This window comes from Salmo trutta, chromosome 15 (assembly GCF_901001165.1).
Source record: "Salmo trutta chromosome 15, fSalTru1.1, whole genome shotgun sequence".
NCBI classification, from domain to species: domain Eukaryota; kingdom Metazoa; phylum Chordata; class Actinopteri; order Salmoniformes; family Salmonidae; genus Salmo; species Salmo trutta.
In genome coordinates this window covers 4,975,042-4,994,741 of record NC_042971.1, presented here as the reverse complement: position 1 = coordinate 4,994,741, position 19,700 = coordinate 4,975,042, and the positions used below count along the sequence as shown (strand labels likewise).

The 19,700-nt window shown below is 41.1% G+C and overlaps 1 long non-coding RNA gene across 1 annotated transcript; it reads left to right on the top strand.

Moving 5' to 3' along the window:
* The first annotated feature begins 10,040 nt into the window (after nucleotides 1–10,040).
* Nucleotides 10,041–18,855, top strand: LOC115148372 (uncharacterized). The gene is made up of 2 exons (XR_003866641.1): nucleotides 10,041–10,079; nucleotides 18,696–18,855. It is a non-coding gene; the product is annotated as an uncharacterized LOC115148372 (long non-coding RNA).
* The last annotated feature ends 845 nt before the right edge of the window (nucleotides 18,856–19,700 follow it).

Below are 19,700 nucleotides of genomic sequence, written 5' to 3'. Positions count from 1 at the left end.
ACCCGGGCCAGGTCGATTAGAAAGGCCTGCTCGCAGAAGTGTTTTAGGGAGCGTTTGACAGTGATGAGGGGTGGTCGTTTGATCGCGGACCCATAGCGGTTGCATGGCAATGAGGCAGTGATCGCTGCGATCCTGATTGAAAACAGCAGAGGTGTATTTGGAGAGAAGTTGGTCAGGATAATATCTATGAGGATGCCCATGTTTACGGATTTAGGGTTGTACCTGGTAGGTTCCTTGATAATTTGTGAGCGATTGAGGGCATCTAGCTTAGATTGTAGGACTGCTGGGGTGTTAAGCATATCCCAGTTTAGGTTACCTAACAGAACGAACTCTGAAGATAGATGTAAGGCAATCAATTCACATATGGTGTCCAGGGCACAGCTGGGAGCTGAGGGGGGTCTATAACAGGCGGCAACAGTGAGAGACTTCTTTCTGGAGAGATTCATTTTTAAAATTAGAAGCTCAAACTGTTTGGGCATGGACCTGGAAAGTATGACAGAACTTTGCAAGCTATCTCTGCAACTCCTCCCCCTTTGGCAGTTCTATCTTGACGGAAAATATTGTAGTTGGGTATGGAAATCTCTGAATTTTTGGTGGCCTTCTAAGCCAGGATTCAGACACGGCAAGGACATCAGGGTTGGCGGAGTGTGCTAAAGCAGTGAGTAAAACAAACTTAGGGAGGAGGCTTCTGATGTTAACATGCATGAAACCAAGGCTTTTTCGATTACATTAGTCAACAAATGAGAATGCCTGGGGACATGCAGGGCCTGGGTTAGCCTCCACATCACCAGAGGAACAGAGGAGGAGTAGGATGAGGGTACGGCTAAAGTCTAGCAAAACTGGTCGTCTGGTGCGTTGGGGACAGAGAATAAAAGTAGCCAGTTTCTGGGCGTGGTAGATAAGATTCAGGGCATAATGTGCAGACAGGGTTATGGTGGGGTGCGGGTATAGTGGAGGTGATCCCAGAGGCACTGAGTGATGATAAGAGAGGTTGCATCTCTGAACATGCTGGTTATACTGGGTGAGGTCACCGCATGTGTGGGAGTGGGACAAAGGAGGTATCTAAGGCATGTACAGTGTGACTAGGGGCTCCGCAGTAAACTAAAACAATGATAAAATCCTAAACAATAGTATACATGGCATATTGACATTTGAGAGAGACATAAAGCGAGGCATAAAGCAATCACAGGTGTTGATTGGGAGAGCTAGCTAAGACAACAACGGGTAAGACAACAGCTAACCAGCTAAGACAACAACAACAGGTGAAATGGTGATGAATGGGCAGAGAGGGTCGGTTAACTACACACAGGGCCTGAGTTCGGGCTAGGGCCAACAGATAAACAAAGGATAAACAAAGTGGAGTACCGTGATACATGAACAGTCCAGCAGGCATCAGCTATGTAGCCAAATGATCATAGGGTCCAGTGTACAGCAATAGATTGAACAGGGAAGCCGTCGTTGCTATGCTAGCAAGCGGGAGACACGGCGTTTAAAGTTAGCAGGCCGGGGTAAGTAGAAGCATCTGCTCCGACGTCCGGCAAAGGCAAATTACGTCTGCGGACCAGTCGCGGTGGTACGGCGGGGCGCCGTGTCGACGAAGGGACCGGGCCAAATGGTGAAAGAGGTATTGTAGTTGTGGTAAATTTGTTTGCAAGCCGGGAGATGCACCTGGCTCAGGGCTAGCTTTTGGGTCTGGGTCACTCAGTGGCAGCTAGCTAGCTGTGATGATCAGGGGTAAAGGTCCAGGGTTTACGGCAGGAATCCGGCGTTGTAGTGGAGAAAAACAGTCCGAGGCTGGCAGGTATTATCCAGGCTAAAAGAGGCTGGTGCCTGAGCAGAGGGTAAAGGCCGCTAGCAGTGGCTAACAATGACTAAATAGCTAGTAGCTAATTAGCTGGTTAGCCTCTAATTAATGTTTTGGCTATATTTAAAAGAAAAATAGCGGATCCGTGTCACATTGAGATTAACATCGGGTTACCGGAAGGTATATTTAATTTAAAAATAGAAAGAGAGATTGAAAGTAAATTGGAATATATACAAAAAAGAAAAAAGAAAACGAGAGGATGACAAAAAAACGTATGCACTGCTACGCCATCTTGGGGGGAAAAAACTAAGTAAACTAAGTGTTTGCCAAATTGGCCCATAACGTCACCTAACAATAACATAGACCTACTGTAGGACCCATAACTTCACCTAATAACAACATAGACCTACTGTAGGACCCATAACTTCACCTAACAATAACATAGACCTACTGTAGGACCCATAACTTCACCTAACAACAACATAGACCTACTGTAGGACCCATAACTTCACCTAACAATAACATAGACCTACTGTAGGACCCATAACTTCACCTAACATAGACCTACTGTAGGACCCATAACTTCACCTAACAACAACATAGACCTACTGTAGGACCCTGTAGATGTTATGTCCCTGTATTGCTACTGCTGTATAAAAGGAATTATCTCAGTGAGTTTCAGAGATGAACAGTACAGTGCGTTCCAAATTCAATAGGCAGGCAAGTAAACAAAAACGTTTTCAAATAAAAACTATTCCAGAAAATGTCAGGGCGTATATAACTCCCATCCAAGAGACTGTCGACCAATCGCGTTCACATTGTCATGCTGTGACACGCAGTTCCTAAACTAATTCTCACGAAATCCCTTTTTAAAGTCAGGGTATGAGTCGAGAAACATGCCTATTTTCCTTGAATGTGTCGCAATTGAGAATCGATTCACATTTAGATGGAATAATTGAATATTTTAGCTGCCAGAGCCAGTCTACCTCTGAAAATAACATACAGTCCTTGGACCTTGAGGAGTAACAGGGGCAGCAATCAGCAGTAGAAACAATAACAAAGCGTACTCCCTGCCCGTTTCGGTAAAAAGCTGAGGGATGGGGCTGGAGAAATGCAACCATCCATCATATCAACATTCTAGTTTTAACCATGTTTTGAGGATATACAGTGTTTGTTTATATTTACTGACAAACATTGGAGTTAAAAAAGCTTATATTTTGGGTTCTGATGGGGTACGACAATTGAACTAATCTCATGAGGCATTTATACGTTAATTCTTCAAGAAACAGATGGGTACATATCATTAATGTATAAGTCCCTAAATGGATGTAACAACTGCTGATTGCCCCTTTAAGAGAACATATTGGGCTAATCTAATAGGAGATATTGAGGACTACAGTATTTCAGGCATTGTCATTGGATGCATTTGATCAATTGTTAACGTTTTGTTGATGGTCCACTCATGATGTTCTACACGTTACAGTGTAGCTTCAGCCATTCCTACAGAACAACATTAAAGTGTAGAAGCCCTTTACTGCATATTGGTTCAACGACTGCAGAGACGGTACTTACTGGTGTTAAACAGATCTCCAACCTCCTCTTCTTCCTCCAATGTGACAGTCATCTCCCCCTCCTCTTTCACTCCAAAAACTGAATCCTCCTCTTTCTCTGCCGCCTCTTCTTTTACTGTAACATCCTCCTCCTCTTTCACTCTGAACGCGTCTTCCTCTTCTTTCACTGTAACGTCTTTCTCTTCTTCTTTCACGGTAACAGCTTCACCATCTACTTGTTTTTGTATTGTAACATCTTTCTCCTCCTCCTCCTCTTTCACTAGAGCTTCTTTCTCAGGAGTTTTTCTTTAGCAGGAGGAGAGTAGCTAAGTGAACTCATGGTCGGGGATGTTAGCTAGCTAGCATTAGCGACTAGCCTAGTTCTAGGCTAACTTAGCAAACCAGCTAGCTGACAAACAACGTAAATATATAATTAAATGGGCCAACAAGTACATACGACAGAAGTGTGTTTAAAACACTGCGACTAATATACACCAAAACAGTGTAAAGAGCGTGAATGTTGTAGCTATGTTTGCTAGAAAGCTACCGAGGTGTCTGACTAGCTGTTGTTGTTGAAGGAGCGTCCGTCCACTAGAATATACGTCACACTGGCAGAATCACCTGAACCTAAAAGACGCACATCGCCATCTGCTGACTGGAGGGGGCAACGCAGTTGAGGAACCAAACGTTTATTTTTCATTTATTTCATAAACGTTAAATATTATACCAAGTCGTTCAAAGAGAAGCATGTGTTGATTGATTCGTGTTTAATGAGTGAGTATTTAAAACAAACTTTACACCCACTACATATTTGCATTGAACCATACTTCTGACATGGATCATTTTGACCCCAGAGGCATATCTTTGATCATAGTCAAATTGTGGTTAATTCAATTCTACCAATTTTTCATGACTTTGTCAATCAACTTGTTCCTAATAAATTTAAATCATGGTTTAGTGTTTCTGTATCAAAATGGACTTTTAACAAATTCAAATCCTTTGGAGTTATTTTGACCCCAGCCAAAAGCACCTTTGATAAATAGGACGTTTATTTGAAATCAAAATCAAATCACATTTTATTGGTCACATACACATGTTTAGCAGATGTTATTGTGGGTGAATTGAAATGCTTGTGTATCTAGCTCTGACAGTGCAGTAATATCTAACAAGTAATATCTAACAATTTCACAACATAGACCCAATACACACAAATCTAAGTATTTGAATCTAGGTTTCTCTGTCGACATGATCCATTCCACCAGAGGGTGGAGGGGCACCTGTATCAGTGGTTTTGACCAGATAGACACCTGCAGACACACAGTATAGTGCCTCCCATGTACTCTCCTAAGATTGGACTTTTCTATGCCACGTATCTCATGACTGTGTACAAAACTGCCAGCGGTAGAAAACTCTGCCAGTGGTAGAAAACTCTGCCAGTGGTATACAGTGCATTCGTTAAGTATTCAGACCCCTTCACTTTTTCCACACTTTTTAAAGTTACGGCCTTATTCTAAAATTGAATAATTTCCCCCCCTCATCAATCTACACACAATACCTCATAATGACAAACCAAAAACAGTTTTTTTTTTTTTTTTTACATTTTTGCAAATGTATTTACTTAAGTATTCAGACCCTTTGCTAGGAGACTCGAAATTGAGCTCAGATGCATCCTGTTTCCATTGATCATCCTTTAGATGTTTCTACAACTTGATTGGAGTCCACTTGTGGTAAATTCAATTGATTAGACATGATTTGGAAAGGCTCACACCTGTCTATATAAGGTCCCACAGTTTACAGTGCATGTCAGAGCAAAAACCAAGCCATGAGGTCAAGGAATTGTCCATAGAGCTCTGAGACAGGATAGTGTCGAGGCACAGATCTGGGGAAAGGAACCAAAAAATATCTTCAGCATTGAAGGTCCCCTTGAACACAGTGGCCTCCATCATTCTTAAATGGAAGAAGTTTGGAACCATCAAGACTCTTCGTAGAGCTGGACACCCGGCCAAACTGAGAAATCGGGGGAGAAGGGCCTTGGTCAGGGAGGTGAACAAGAACCCGATGTTCACTCTGACAGAGCTCCAGAGTTCCTCTGTGGAGATGGGAGAACCTTCCAGAAGGACAACCATCTCTGCAGCACTCCACCAATCAGGCCTTTATGTAGCAATGATTACATTGGTAAAAATGTATTTCAATGGACAATTCAGTGAACTGTTCTGTAAAAGGTGTCGGCTAGAGATGACATGCAGGAGCTTGCAGGGATTTGTAGTCTTGCATGTCGTCTACTTTGATGCCAATTAGCATTTTCGAATCCGAGAGTAAAGAGAGACAAAAATATTGATACAAGTATTTGTATTTACTATGTATCCCCATTAGTTCCTGCCAAGGCAGCAGCTACTCTTCCTGGGGTTTATTATGGATCCACATTAGTTCCTGCCAAGGCAGCAGCTACTCTTCCTGGGGTTTATTATGGATCCCCATTAGTTCCTGTCAAGGAAGCAGCTACTCTTCCTGGGGTTTATTATGGATCCTCATTATTTCCTGTCAAGGCAGCAGCTACTCTTCCTGGGGTTTATTATGGATCCCCATTATTTCCTGTCAAGGCAGCAGCTACTCTTCCTAGGGTTTATTATGGATCCCCATTAGTTCCTGTCAAGTAAGAAGTAAGGTCAGGGAGCGTGCCAGCCTGCCTGAACCACCCCTTTCAAGCAAAAGGTGTAAATGATGGGTTATGAACTAACAGGTATAAATGATGGGTTATGAATTAACAGGTATAAATGATGGGTTATGAATTAACAGGTATAAATGATGGGTTATGAATTAACACATCCCCTGCGAGCCCAGGCATTTCAATACATTCAGGATTTCTTACGGTCCATGTGCAATGTATATGTTTATCTCTGTCTCTCACTCCATCTCTTCTTTAACAAGCAGCCATGTTTTTGTCATTCCGCTAGGGACCTGTTTTCAGCATTTTAAGTCTCCAGTCAATAACCGGTCCACTGGAATTATCCCTCTACACATGTACTGCACTGGAATTATCCCTTTACACATGTACTGTACTGGAATTATCCCTCTACACATGTACTGTACTGGAATTATCCCTCAACACCCTTTACACATGTACTGCACTGGAATTATCCCTCTGCACATGTACTGTACTGGAATTATCCCTCTAAACCATTTACACATGTACTGCACTGGAATTATCCTTTTACACATGTACTGTACTGGAATTATCCCTCAACAACCTTTACACATGTACTGCACTGGAATTATCCTTTTACACATGTACTGCACTGGAATTATCCCTCTACAGTTAGGAGCACTCCCTTTAAGAGTGTGCTCCTAATCTCAGCTCGTTACCTGTATAAAAGACACCTGGGAGCCAGAAATCTTTCTGATTGAGAGTGGGTCAAATACTTATTTCCCTCACTAAAATGTAAATAATTTTATAACATTTTTGACATGCATTTTTCTGGATTTTTGTTGTTGTTATTCTGTCTCTCACTGTTCAAATAAACCTACTATTAAAATTATAGACTGATCATTTCTTTGTAAGTGGGATAATGTACAAAATCAGCAGGGGATCAAATACTTTTTTCCACCACTGTACATCTCCATGATGTATTGTTACACCATGTAGGAGCAGTATAGACCTAGTCTGTTCATTATATACATCTACATGATGTATTGTTACACCATGTAGGAGCAGTATAGACCTAGTCTGTTCATTATATACATCTACATGATGATGTATTGTTACACCATGTAGGAGCAGTATAGACCTAGTCTGTTCATTATATACATCTACATGATGTATTCTTACACCAATAAAAGGGAAATTATATTATTTTATACTAATACAATTGCTCAGAGAAAGAGATTTAGTTTAACATGTAATTCTCAAAAGGCAGGGGTCTGAATTATTGCCACCCATGTTTTCAATACTCCAGCACTCTCCCCTTGGGAGGATAATGACACTGAAATGTTTTATGAGATTAGAGAACACATTGGGTGGTATCTTAGACCATTCCTCCAAACAGAATCTCTCCAGGTCGTTGTTTTATTTAGTCTGTCTTATGGACTGCCCTGTTCAGTTCAAACCACAGGTTTTCAATGGATTTCAAGTCCGAAGACTGAGTTGGCCATAGAAATGCTTTGATTTTGTGCCCAATTTACATTTTCTTTGTTTTGCAGGAAGACCCCCTTATGGCCAAGTTTCAGCCTCCTAGCAGAGAGGTAACCAGGTTTTGGGCTAAAATATCCTGGTAGTGGGTAAAGTTTATTTATTTATTTTATACATTTTTGCTCATCTTTATCAAGGGTATTAATAAATAGGTGCTTATTTTGATATCTTGTTTTTTGACTGAGTCAGGAATACAGATGTGGAGTAGAGGTAGAGATTGTTTAAAATTCTCATCAAAAACGGAACTAATCTTTATACGTGTTGATATAATATTAATATTTAATAGAGAGAAAAAAAACGTTTCCCTAAACTGCTTTATAATATACTGCTCAAAAAAATAAAGGGAACACTAAAATAACACATCCTAGATCTGAATGAATGAAATAATCTTATTAAATACTTTTTTCTTTACATAGTTGAATGTGCTGACAACAAAATCACACAAAAATAATCAATGGAAATCCAATTTATCAACCCATGGAGGTCTGGATTTGGAGTCACATTCAAAATTAAAGTGGAAAACCACACTACAGGCTGATCCAACTTTGATGTAATGTCCTAAAAACAAGTCAAAATGAGGCTCAGTAGTGTGTGTGGCCTCCACGTGCCTGTATGACCTCCCTACTACGCCTGGGCATGCTCCTGATGAGGTGGCGGATGGTCTCCTGAGGGATCTCCTCCCAGACCTGGACTAAAGCATCCGCCAACTCCTGGACAGTCTGTGGTGCAACGTGGCGTTGGTGGATGGAGCGAGACATGATGTCACAGATGTGCTCAATTGGATTCAGGTCTGGGGAACGGGCAGGCCAGTCATAGCATCAATGCCTTCCTCTTGCAGGAACTGCTGACACACTCCAGCCACATGAGGTCTAGCATTGTCTTGCATTAGGAGGAACCCAGGGCCAACCGCACCAGCATATGGTCTCACAAGGGGTCTGAGGATCTCATCTCGGTACCTAATGGCAGTCAGGCTACCTCTGGCGAGCACATGGAGGGCTGTGCGGCCCCCCAAAGAAATACCACCCCACACCATGACAGACCCACCGCCAAACCGGTCATGCTGGAGGATGTTGCAGGCAGCAGAACGTTCTCCACGGCATCTCCAGACTCTGTCACGTCTGTCACGTGCTCAGTGTGAACCTGCTTTCATCTGTGAAGAGCACAGGGCGCCAGTGGCGAATTTGCCAATCTTGGTGTTCTCTGGCAAATGCCAAACGTCCTGCACGGTGTTGGGCTGTAAGCACAACCCCCACCTGTGGACGTCGGGCCCTCATACCACCCTCATGGAGTCTGTTTCTGACCGTTTGAGCAGACACATGCACATTTGTGGCCTGCTGGAGGTCATTTTGCAGGGCTCTGGCAGTGCTCCTCCTGCTCCTCCTTGCACAAAGGCGGAGGTAGCGGTCCTGCTGCTGGGTTGTTGCCCTCCTACGGCCTCCTCCACGTCTCCTGATATACTGGCCTGTCTCCTGATAGCACCTCCATGCTCTGGACACTACGCTGACAGACACAGCAAACCTTCTTGCCACAGCTTACATTGATGTGCCATCCTGGATGAGCTGCACTACCTGAGCTACTTGTGTGGGTTGTAGACTCCGTCTCATGCTACCACTAGAGTGAAAGCACCGCCAGCATTCAAAAGTGACCAAAACATCAGCCAGGAAGCATAGGAACTGAGAAGTGGTCTGTTGTTCCCACCTGCAGAACCACTCCTTTATTGGGGGTGTCTTGCTAATTGCCTATAATTTCCACCTGTTGTCTATTCCATTTGCACAACAGCATGTGAAATTTATTGTCAATCAGTGTTGCTTCCTAAGTGGACAGTTTGATTTCACAGAAGTGTGATTGACTTGGAGTTACATTGTGTTGTTTAAGTGTTCCCTTTATTTTTTTGAGCAGTGTATTATAATTCAATGAAGAAGAAAAAAAGTTTTCCCTCCTCAACTGCGTTTCCTCCCTCCAGACAGCAGATGGCGATATGTATCTTTCAGGCGATGTTTCTAGTGTGACGTATTATCTAGTGGACGGAACGCTTCTTCAACAACTGCAGCCACCTCGGTAGCTCGCTAGTCAACAAAGTCGGAACATTCAAGTTCTTTAGACAATTTCGTGGTTTAATTGCCACTATGATTTAAACATACTTATGTGGAAACAACTAGCTACCCCATTTAATTTCATATTTACGTTGTAAGTCAACTATCTGGCTGGTTAAGTTAGCATTAGCCTAGCTAGCTAACATCCCCGACCATGCGCTTACTAAGCTACTCTCCTCCTGCTAAAGAAGAGGTCTGCTGGACGGAGAAAGAGGGTCTGTGGCTGAACGTTGTCGTGAAAGAGGTAGAGGAGGATGTTACAGTGAAAGACGAGGAAGACGCCTTCAGAGTGAAAGAGGAGGAGGAAGATGCAGTTTTTGGAGTGGAGGATGAAGTGAAAGAAGAAGACGTTTTTGGAATGAAGGATGAAGAGGGGGAGATTACTGTCACATTAGAGGAGGACGAAGAAGAGAAGACTGGAGAACTGATTAACATTAGTAAATACAGTGAGTACTATCTTATAAAACAGGGACATTGATCTGATTAACACCAGTAAATACAGTGAGTACTATCTTATAAAACAGGGACACAAACTCTGTAGTTGTTGAACTAATGTGTGATTTTTAAAAGGGCATTCTACACTTGAATATGTTTTTGTACTGTCGGAATTGTTCATGACGTCCTTTCCTGTTGAAAAGTGATATATAAATACAGTAAATTATAAACACACTAAAAGGAAACAAATAAATGTTTTGAGCAAAATAGTGTTTTTTTTAGACAACTGCAAACTAGAAGGAGTGAGTGATGTCATAGTAAGGCCTCCAAGGAGTTGGCTTGATGGGAAGTCGTGATGTCATCCAATAGGCGACTGATCATGTGAATATTCATTATTCTTTTTACAATCCTTCCTGTTCTGTCAAGTAGGTTGTTGATCATTGCTAGAAAGCCATTTTCTCGTCTTGCTTTGACTTTCAAGACGATTTAAGTCCAAACTGTAACTAGGCCACTCAGGAACATTCAATGTCATCTTGGTAAGCTCCTCCAGTGTAGATTTGGCCTTATGGTTTAGGTTATTGTCCTGTTAGGACAGTTTTTGTTGTATTCAGATCTCTGAAATGCTCTCTAACTACGTAACATTGTGTCTCCTTATGTTACGCTGGGAAACAGTTTTCATGGGCACAAAAATCCTAAATCATTTCAGAGTTTGCTAAATCCAATGGTTCTATCCAAGAGTCACCTTAACTTTATTGACACTCAAATGGATACTGTCATTAATGTGGTTCTTCAATAATTACACATAATTCTTAATACTGTAGCTGTTTAGTTACAGTCACATGTTCAACTATCATCAGCTGATCCAGGAAATCATTTTCTGAATGACAGTCACATGACAAACATCACAACATGCAACAACAACCAAAGTGCTTCTTCATTCATTACTCTGGTAAAGACAGTTATGCCGTGCTCCATTTTGGATCCAACATCCCTAACAAATCGATGTTTATAATGTGTTATTGTCTGGTTGATTTACAGTAGGGTCTCGTTAGTCTGTTTGCGCACAGAGATACTTAGCTCATAATGTGTAGAAAACTGTTCCTTGATGGATTGGCTATTGTTCAACACACAGAGCTATTTTCCTTCATTCAGGACATTTAGAATGACAACACATTACAGAGTAGCCTAGTGGGATTATTCACAAAATGATCTGGTGATCAGGTTATGAAATGTCATGACAAAGACATTTTAATTTCCATGTTTCACCTGAAATATTAAATGATTTATAGTCCTACGTCTATGTTGTTGTTAGGTGAAGTTATGGGTCCTACAGTAGGTCTATGTTGTTGTTAGGTGAAGTTATGGGCCAATTTGTTAAACACTTAGTGTACAAACCCTCATTGTCAGGCTGATGTTAAAGCTAGCCAAAGAGCATTTTACTGGTTGAAGTGTTTTTTAAGTGTAAAGCAGTTGATATGCGACAATAACACAAACATATTAAGCAGGAGATTCAAACGAGCCCTACAATTATAATCCAAAGTAATGTGAAATGCACTCATATGCAACCTGTAAATGGAGGTTATTTTTACTGTCAGCCTATGAGAACTCCCCAGAGTTTCCCCCCATGGTGGTGAATTAGTGAATAGACACAGAACTTAATGTGAGTTTCCTTGAGTAGTACTCCTGATCTTGTCCTAATAGTGCGCTGTAATATTCAGAATACATTGTGAAAAACTAAAATCTTGGCTCACCATTTTTGCTCCAAGCAGATATACTACTGTAACAGGGGTCGTCTAAAGGGGACCAAGGCGCAGCGTGTAGAGTGCTCATATTTACTTTATTAAGGAAACACTTAACAAAATGACCACCAACAGTTCCGTCAGGTAACCCATACAAAACGGAAAACAACTACCCACAAACACACTAGAAAAAGCCCCAACTTAAATATGATCTCCAATTAGAGGTAACGAGGACCAGCTGCCTCCAATTGGAGATCAACCCCAAAAACAACAACATAGAAATAGAAAAACTAGAACTTAAACATAGACATAGAAAACCACCCAAAAACACCCCCTGTCACGCTCTGCCCACACTACTATAGAAAATGACATCTTACAAGGGTCAGGACGTGACAACTACATCCATAACGAGTGGTTTCCTCATTACCAGTTACACTACATCCATAACTAGTGGTTTCCTATTTACCAGATACACTAAATCAAATCAAATGTATTTATATAGCCCTTCTTACATCAGCTGATATCTCAAAGTGCTGTACAGAAACCCAGCCTAAAACCCCAAACAGCAAGCAATGCAGGTGTGGAAGCACGGTGGCTAGGAAAAACTCCCTAGAAAGGCCAAAACCTAGGAAGAAACCTAGAGAGGAACCAGGCTATGAGGGGTGGCCAGTCCTCTTCTGGCTGTGCCGGGTGGCGATTATAACAGAACATGGCCAAGATGTTCAAATGTTCATAAATGACCAGCATGGTCAAATAATAATAATCACAGTGTTTGTCGAGGGTGCAACAAGTCAGCACCTCAAGAGTAAATGTCAGTTGGCTTTTCATAGCCGATCATTGAGAGTATCTCTACCGCTCCTGCTGTCTCTAGAGAGTTGAAAACAGCAGGTCTGAGACAGGTAGCACGTCCGGTGAACAGGTCAGGGTTCCATAGCCGCAGGCAGAACAGTTGAAACTGGAGCAGCTGCACGGCCAGGTGGACTGGGGACAGCAAGGAGTCATCATGTCAGGTAGTCCTGAGGCATAGTCCTAGGGCTCAGGTCCTCCGAAAGAGAGAAAGAAAGAGAGAATTAGAGAGAGCATACTTAAATTCACACAGGACACCGGATAAGACAGGAGAAATACTCCAGATATAACAGACTGACCCTAGCCCCCCGACACATAAACTACTGCAGCATAAATACTGGAGGCTGAGACAGGAGGGGTCAGGAGACACTGTGGTCCCATCCAATGATACCCCCAGACAGGGCCAAACAGGAAGGATATAACCCCACCCACTTTGCCAAAGCACAGCCCCCACACCACTAAAGGGATACCTTCAACCACCAACTTACCATCCTGAGACAAGGCCGAGTATAGCCCACAAAGATCTCCGCCATGGCACAACCCAAGGGGGGGAGCCAACCCAGACAGGAAGACCACGTTAGTGACTCAACCCACTCAAGTGACGCACTCCTCCTAGGTTCGGCATGGAAGAACACCAATAAGCCAGTGACTCAGCCCCTGTAATAGGGTTAGAGGCAGAGAATCCCAGTGGAGAGAGGGGAACCGGCCAGGCAGAGACAGCAAGGGCAGTTCGTTGCTCCAGAGCCTTTCCGTTCATCTTCACACTCCTGGGCCAGACTACACTCAATCATAGGACTCACTGAAGAGATGAGTCTTCATTATCTCTCACATGGGTAGGCAGACCATTCCATAAAAATTGAGCTCTATACGAGAAAGCCCTGCTTCCAGCTGTTTGCTTAGAAATTCTAAGGACAATTAGGAGGCCTGCGTCTTGTGACCGTAGCATACGTGTAGGTATGTACGGCAGGACCAAATCGGAAAGCTAGGTAGGAGCAAGCCCATGTAATGCTTTGTAGGTTAGCAGTAAAACCTTGAAATCAGCCCTTGCCTTAACAGGAAGCCAGTGTAGGGAGGCTAGCACTGGAGTAATATGATAAAAAAATGTTGTTCTAGTCAGGATTCTAGCAGCCGTATTTAGCACTAACTGAAGTTTATTTAGTGCTTTATCCGGGTAGCCAGAAAGTAGAGCATTGCAGTAGTCCAACCTAGAAGTAACAAAAGCATGGATTAATTTTTCTGCATCATTTTTGGACAGAAAGTTTCTGATTTTTGCAATGTTACGTAGATGGGAAAAAAGCTGTCCTTGAAACAGTCTTGATATGTTCTTCAAAAGAGAGATCAGGGTCCAGAGTAACGTCAAGGTCCTTCAGTTTTATTTGAGATGACTGTACAACCATCAAGATTAACTTCTCTAGGGCCAGTGGGACGAAATCGTTCCACCTACATAACAGCCAGTGGAATCCTGTGGCGCGTTATTCAAATACCTTAGAAATGCTATTACTTCAATTTCTCAAACATATGACTATTTTACACCATTTTAAAGACAAGACTCTCGTTAATCTAACCACACTGTCCGATTTCAAAAAGGCTTTACAACGAAAGCAAAACATTAGATTATGTCAGGAGAGTACCCAACCAGAAATAATCAGACACCCATTTTTCAAGCTAGCATATAATGTCACATAAACCCAAACCACAGCTAAATGCAGCACTAACCTTTTGATGATCTTCATCAGATGACAATCCTAGGACATTATGTTATACAATACATGCATGTTTTGTTCAATCAAGTTCATATTTATATCAAAAACCAGCTTTTACATTAGCATGTGACGTTCAGAACTTGCATACCCCCCGCAAACTTCCGGTGAATTTACTAAATTACTCACGATAAACGTTCACTAAAAACATAAAAATTATTTTAAGAATTATAGATACAGAACTCCTCTATGCACTCGCTATGTCCGATTTTAAAATAGCTCTTCGGTGAAAGCACATTTTGCAATATTCTAAGTAGATAGCCCGGCATCACAGGGCTAGCTATTTAGACCCCCACCAAGTTTAGCCCTGACCAAAGTCAGATTTGCTATAAGAAAAATGTTATTACCTTTGCTGTTCTTCATCAGAATGCACTCCCAGGACTTCTACTTCAATAACAAATGTTGGTTTGGTTCAAAATAATCCATAGTTATATCCAAATAGCGGCGTTTTGTTCGTGCGTTCAAGACACTATCCGAAGTGTAAGTAAGGGTCACGCGCACGACACATTTCGTGACAAAAAAAATCTAAATATTCCATTACCGTACTTCGAAGCATGTCAACCGCTGTTTAAAATACATTTTTATGCCATTTTTCTCGTAAAAAAGCGATAATATTTCGACCGGGAAAGCGTGTTTACGTTCAAAGAGAGAGAAAATAAAAGCATGGGATCCCCTCGTGCACGAGCCTGAGTCTCATAGTACTCTGACTGCCCACGATCCAAACGCGCTAATGTTTTTCAGCCAGGGGCTGCCTCGATATCATTCAGCTTTTTCCTGGGTTCTGAGAGCCTATGGGAGCCGTAGGAAGTGTCACGTTACAGCAAAGATCCTCAGTTTTCAATAAACAGAGCCAAGAAGAACAAGAACTTGTCAGAGAGTGCACTTCCTGTAAGGAATCTTCTCATGTTTTTGCCTGCCATATGAGTTCTGTTATACTCACAGACACCATTAAAAGAGTTTTAGAAACTTTAGGGTGTTTTCTATCCAAAGCCAATAATTATATGCATATTCTAGTTTCTGGGCAGGAGTAGTAACCAGATTAAATCGGGTACGTTTTTTATCCGGCCGTGTCAATACTGCCTAGCCCTAACAGGTTAATTGTCAGATTTAACAGAAGATCTCTTTGTTTCTTGGGACCTAGAACAAGCATCTCTGTTTTGTCCAATTTTGGGGCTTCACCATGTTCCATTAAAATGTACAGCTGTGTGTCATCCGCATAGCAGTGAAATTTAACATTATGTTTTCGAATGACATCCCCAAGAGGTAAAATATATAGTGAAAACAATAGTGGTCCTAAAACAGAACCTTGAGGAACACCGAAATTTACAGTTGATTTGTCAGAAGACAAACCATTCACAGAGACAAACTGATATCTTTTCGACAGATAAGATCTAAACCAGGCCAGAACTTGTCCGTGTAGACCAATTTGGGTTTCCAATCTCTCCAAAAGAATGTGGTGATCGATGGTATCAAAAGCAGCACTAAGATCTAGGAGCACGAGGACAGATGCAGAGCCTCGGTCTGACACCATTAAAAGGTAATTTACCACCTTCACAAGTACAGTCTCAGTGCTATGATGGGGTCTAAAACCAGACTGAAGCGTTTCGTATACATTGTTTGTCTTCAGGAAGGCAGTGAGTTGCTGCGCAACAGCTTTTTCAAAAAGTTTTGAGAGGAATGGAAGATTCGATATAGGCCGATTCGTTTTTTATATTTTTTATATCAAGGTTTGGCTTTTTCAAGAGAGGCTTTATTACTGCCACTTTTAGTGAGTTTGGTACACATCCGGTGGATAGAGAGCCGTTTATTATGTTCAACATAGGAGGGCCAAGCACAGGAAGCAGCTCTTTCAGTAGTTTAGTTGGAATAGGGTCCAGGATGCAGCTTGAAGGTTTAGAGGCCATGATTATTTTCATCATTGTGTCAAGAGATATAGTACTAAAACACTTTAGTGTCTCCCTTGATCCTGGCAGAGTTGTGCAGACTCAGGACAACGGAGCTTTGGAGGAATACGCAGATTTAAGGAGGAGTCCGTAATTTGCTTTCTAATGAACATGATCTTTTCCTCAAAGAAGTTCATGAATTTATTACTGCTGAAGTGAAAGCCATCCTCTCTTGGGGAATGCTACTTTTTAGTTAGCTTTGCGACAGTATCAAAAATCAATTTCGGATTGTTCATATTTTCCTCAATTAAGCAGCAGTGAGGGCTCTTCGATACTGCACAGTACTGTCTTTCCAAGCTAGTCGGAAGACTTCCAGTTTGGTGTGGCGCCATTTCCGTTCCAATTTTCTGGAAGCTTGCTTCAGAGCTCGTGTATTTTCTGTAAACCAGGGAGCTAGTTTCTTGTGACAAATGTTTTTAGTTTTTTTGTTTTTAGGGGTGCAACTGCATCTAGGGTATTGTGCAAAGTTAAATTGAGTTCCTCAGTTCGGTGGTTAACTGTTTTTTGTCCTCTGATGTCCTTGGGTAGGCAGAGGGAGTCTGGAAGGGCATCAAGGAATCTTTGGGTTGTCTGAGAATTTATAGCATGACTTTTGATGCTCCTTGGTTGGAGTCTGAGCAGATTATTTGTTGTGATTGCAAATGTAATAAAATGGTGGTCCGATAGTCCAGGATTATGAGGAAAAACATTAAGATCCAAAACATCTAATTGATTAGGTATGTTTGGGAATAGCATTGTGTGACTGTGATATGAGAGTTGTGTGACTGATATGAGAGTTATGTGACAGAGATCTATAGTTCCTCACATATCTATAGTTCCTCCTAGAGATCTATAGTTCCTCACATAGATCTATAGTTCCTCCTAGAGATCTATAGTTCCTCCTAGAGATCTATAGTTCCTCCTAGAGATCTATAGTTCCTCCTAGAGATCTATAGTTCCTCCTAGAGATCTATAGTTCCTCATAGAGGTCTATAGTTCCTCATATAGAAATATGCTTAATCAGATGATTGACATGTGGATAATAAACTTTGATATAACGTTATCTTGGGGTTCCTTCACTGCCCATCATAGAAGATCACGGGGTGGTATTGAGATATATGTATGATCATTTAGAAAGCAGCGGAAGGTCTATAGTTCCTGGGAGGCTTGATTTTGCCGTGGTCTCTGGGAGGTTAGAGAACCGTTGACGATCCGGTCATTGTCCGGGAAACAAATGTATATGTTTTGGTTCCGCTGGGAGTATGTTTGGAGAGCTGCTTCGTAGCTATGGAGAGTCCTTGAAAAAGCAAATGGAATGGTTGTCGTGACTACCTGAGAATTTCTTACGTTTTATATGGATTCTATGAATATATGAAAATATGATGAATTGTATGTTTGTATAATTGATTACTAGAGATTTTATGAAGTAATACAATTAGATACAATTTAAACAACCCATATGTAGACGAACGTAGGTATTGAGTTGGTATCTTTAATGGATCATTTGATAAAGATGAGGTTTAAGCATTATTAAACAGTCTACAAAGTCTGGGGAGTTGGATGAAACTATAAAACGCTTATTGGACTTTCTCCATCCGGGTACTACATTTGAAATAAAACTGCCCTTATGGTCGATTTGTTGAATAAACTTTTTTCCATAAAGTTAGAGTGAGCCAAGGTAACTATGTAAATGTCTCTCGGACAAGGTGACTTTTATCAATATACACTCTAAAAAGTAAAGGTTCCTGGAGTATCCTGTAGGGGTTCTTTAAATTGAAACTGTGGGGGAACCCCTAAAAGTTATTTGAAGAACATTTTGTGGGAACCTCTAAGTTCTTTGAAGATCCCCCTTATCATGGTTCCTCAAAGAACCTTTTGGGGTTCATTTTTTAACTCCCTGTCCACCCTCCATGCATTATAAAAACATATTTTAATAATAACAATATTGACAATATTGATTTAAATAATTCATTGTTTATTTATTGGCACCACAAATGTGAATTAATATTTACAAACAAAACACATTACAATATTGCAACATTTCTGCAGACATGTCAGACCATAATAAATAATACATTTACTTTGTATAGTGATTTTCATGACATATAAAAAATGTATAAATAATGATGTACAATAAAAACAACATTAAAAATGAATCCTAGGTCAACTAACAATATTGTAGACTTGATGCTAAATACAGATTTTTCAGCTTTAGTGTGTATATCATATCCACTTAGTTATGTTAGGAAGTTTTCCATCTTTATGACCGGCCCTGGTAACTTCACCTCAACTTCTCTGATCCCCAGAACACAGTCACTTAACAACATAACTGTTTTTCTGACATTTTTGGGAAATTTAAGGAATACCGACCTAGCAGAGCCCCAAGTCCCATGGAGATGTCCTCGAGGGTGTGGATGTTCTTCCCATCAAAGGCCAGCGGGATTTCACTCTCATGGTGAAATGGATTTCCACCGATGTGCAGTAAAGGAGTGAAGAGCAGTGAAATCTGTGTCAACAAAAGTAAGAAAATATTAATATACAATTAACAAAGAACAGAACAAATGTTCAGCTGCAGTTTTATATAAGCATGCACACCTATGTTAATGAAGAAACAGATGATTGGTGTATAGACATACCTTGTCACGGACATAAAGGCCACTCGGGTCCTCATTGAAGAGGTCGGGCAAGAGCAGAATCGCTGCTGTGGTCTCCAGTCCTAGTAAAGTAAAGCAATGATCTTACTACACTTGCTCATTTTATTACAAAATACATTAGAGAAAGGGAAGGAATAAGAGCTGTTGTTGGCTTTATGGAAACGATATACAATATATGGGAAAGAATATAGTTGAGGAAATAATCCAAACCTAGTTGTGCCTAGTTAGGACATAACGTTAGCTAGCTAGCTAACGGTACTGTACTGTAGCTCATACAACGCCGACGGTCAGACCCGGCTTTCTAATATTTACGTTCATTAACTATAGTAACGTTATGGAAGATATTCACAGAAAACCATCATTGTCTTCGTTATTCATTATTAGTATGTTATATTATTATAATAAATGATTTCGAGACATATTCAGAGCCAAACATCAACCCAACTTAACCTTTTTAACTGTTGTCGCATCAAAACTTGTCACCATCGTTTTCAGTTGTAATTGCGAAGTTCCCGGAAGAAGTCCAGCAACAACGGAGGTTCCTCGATGAACCCACTTTCTAACAAGTTCTTTGAAGAAACTTTAAAAAAATAGTATATGTCATATTAAATATATTACTCTATTGTTATCATATAGAAACATCATGGAATATTTTACATCATTAAATATATTACTCTATTGTTATCATATAGAAACATCATGGGATATTGT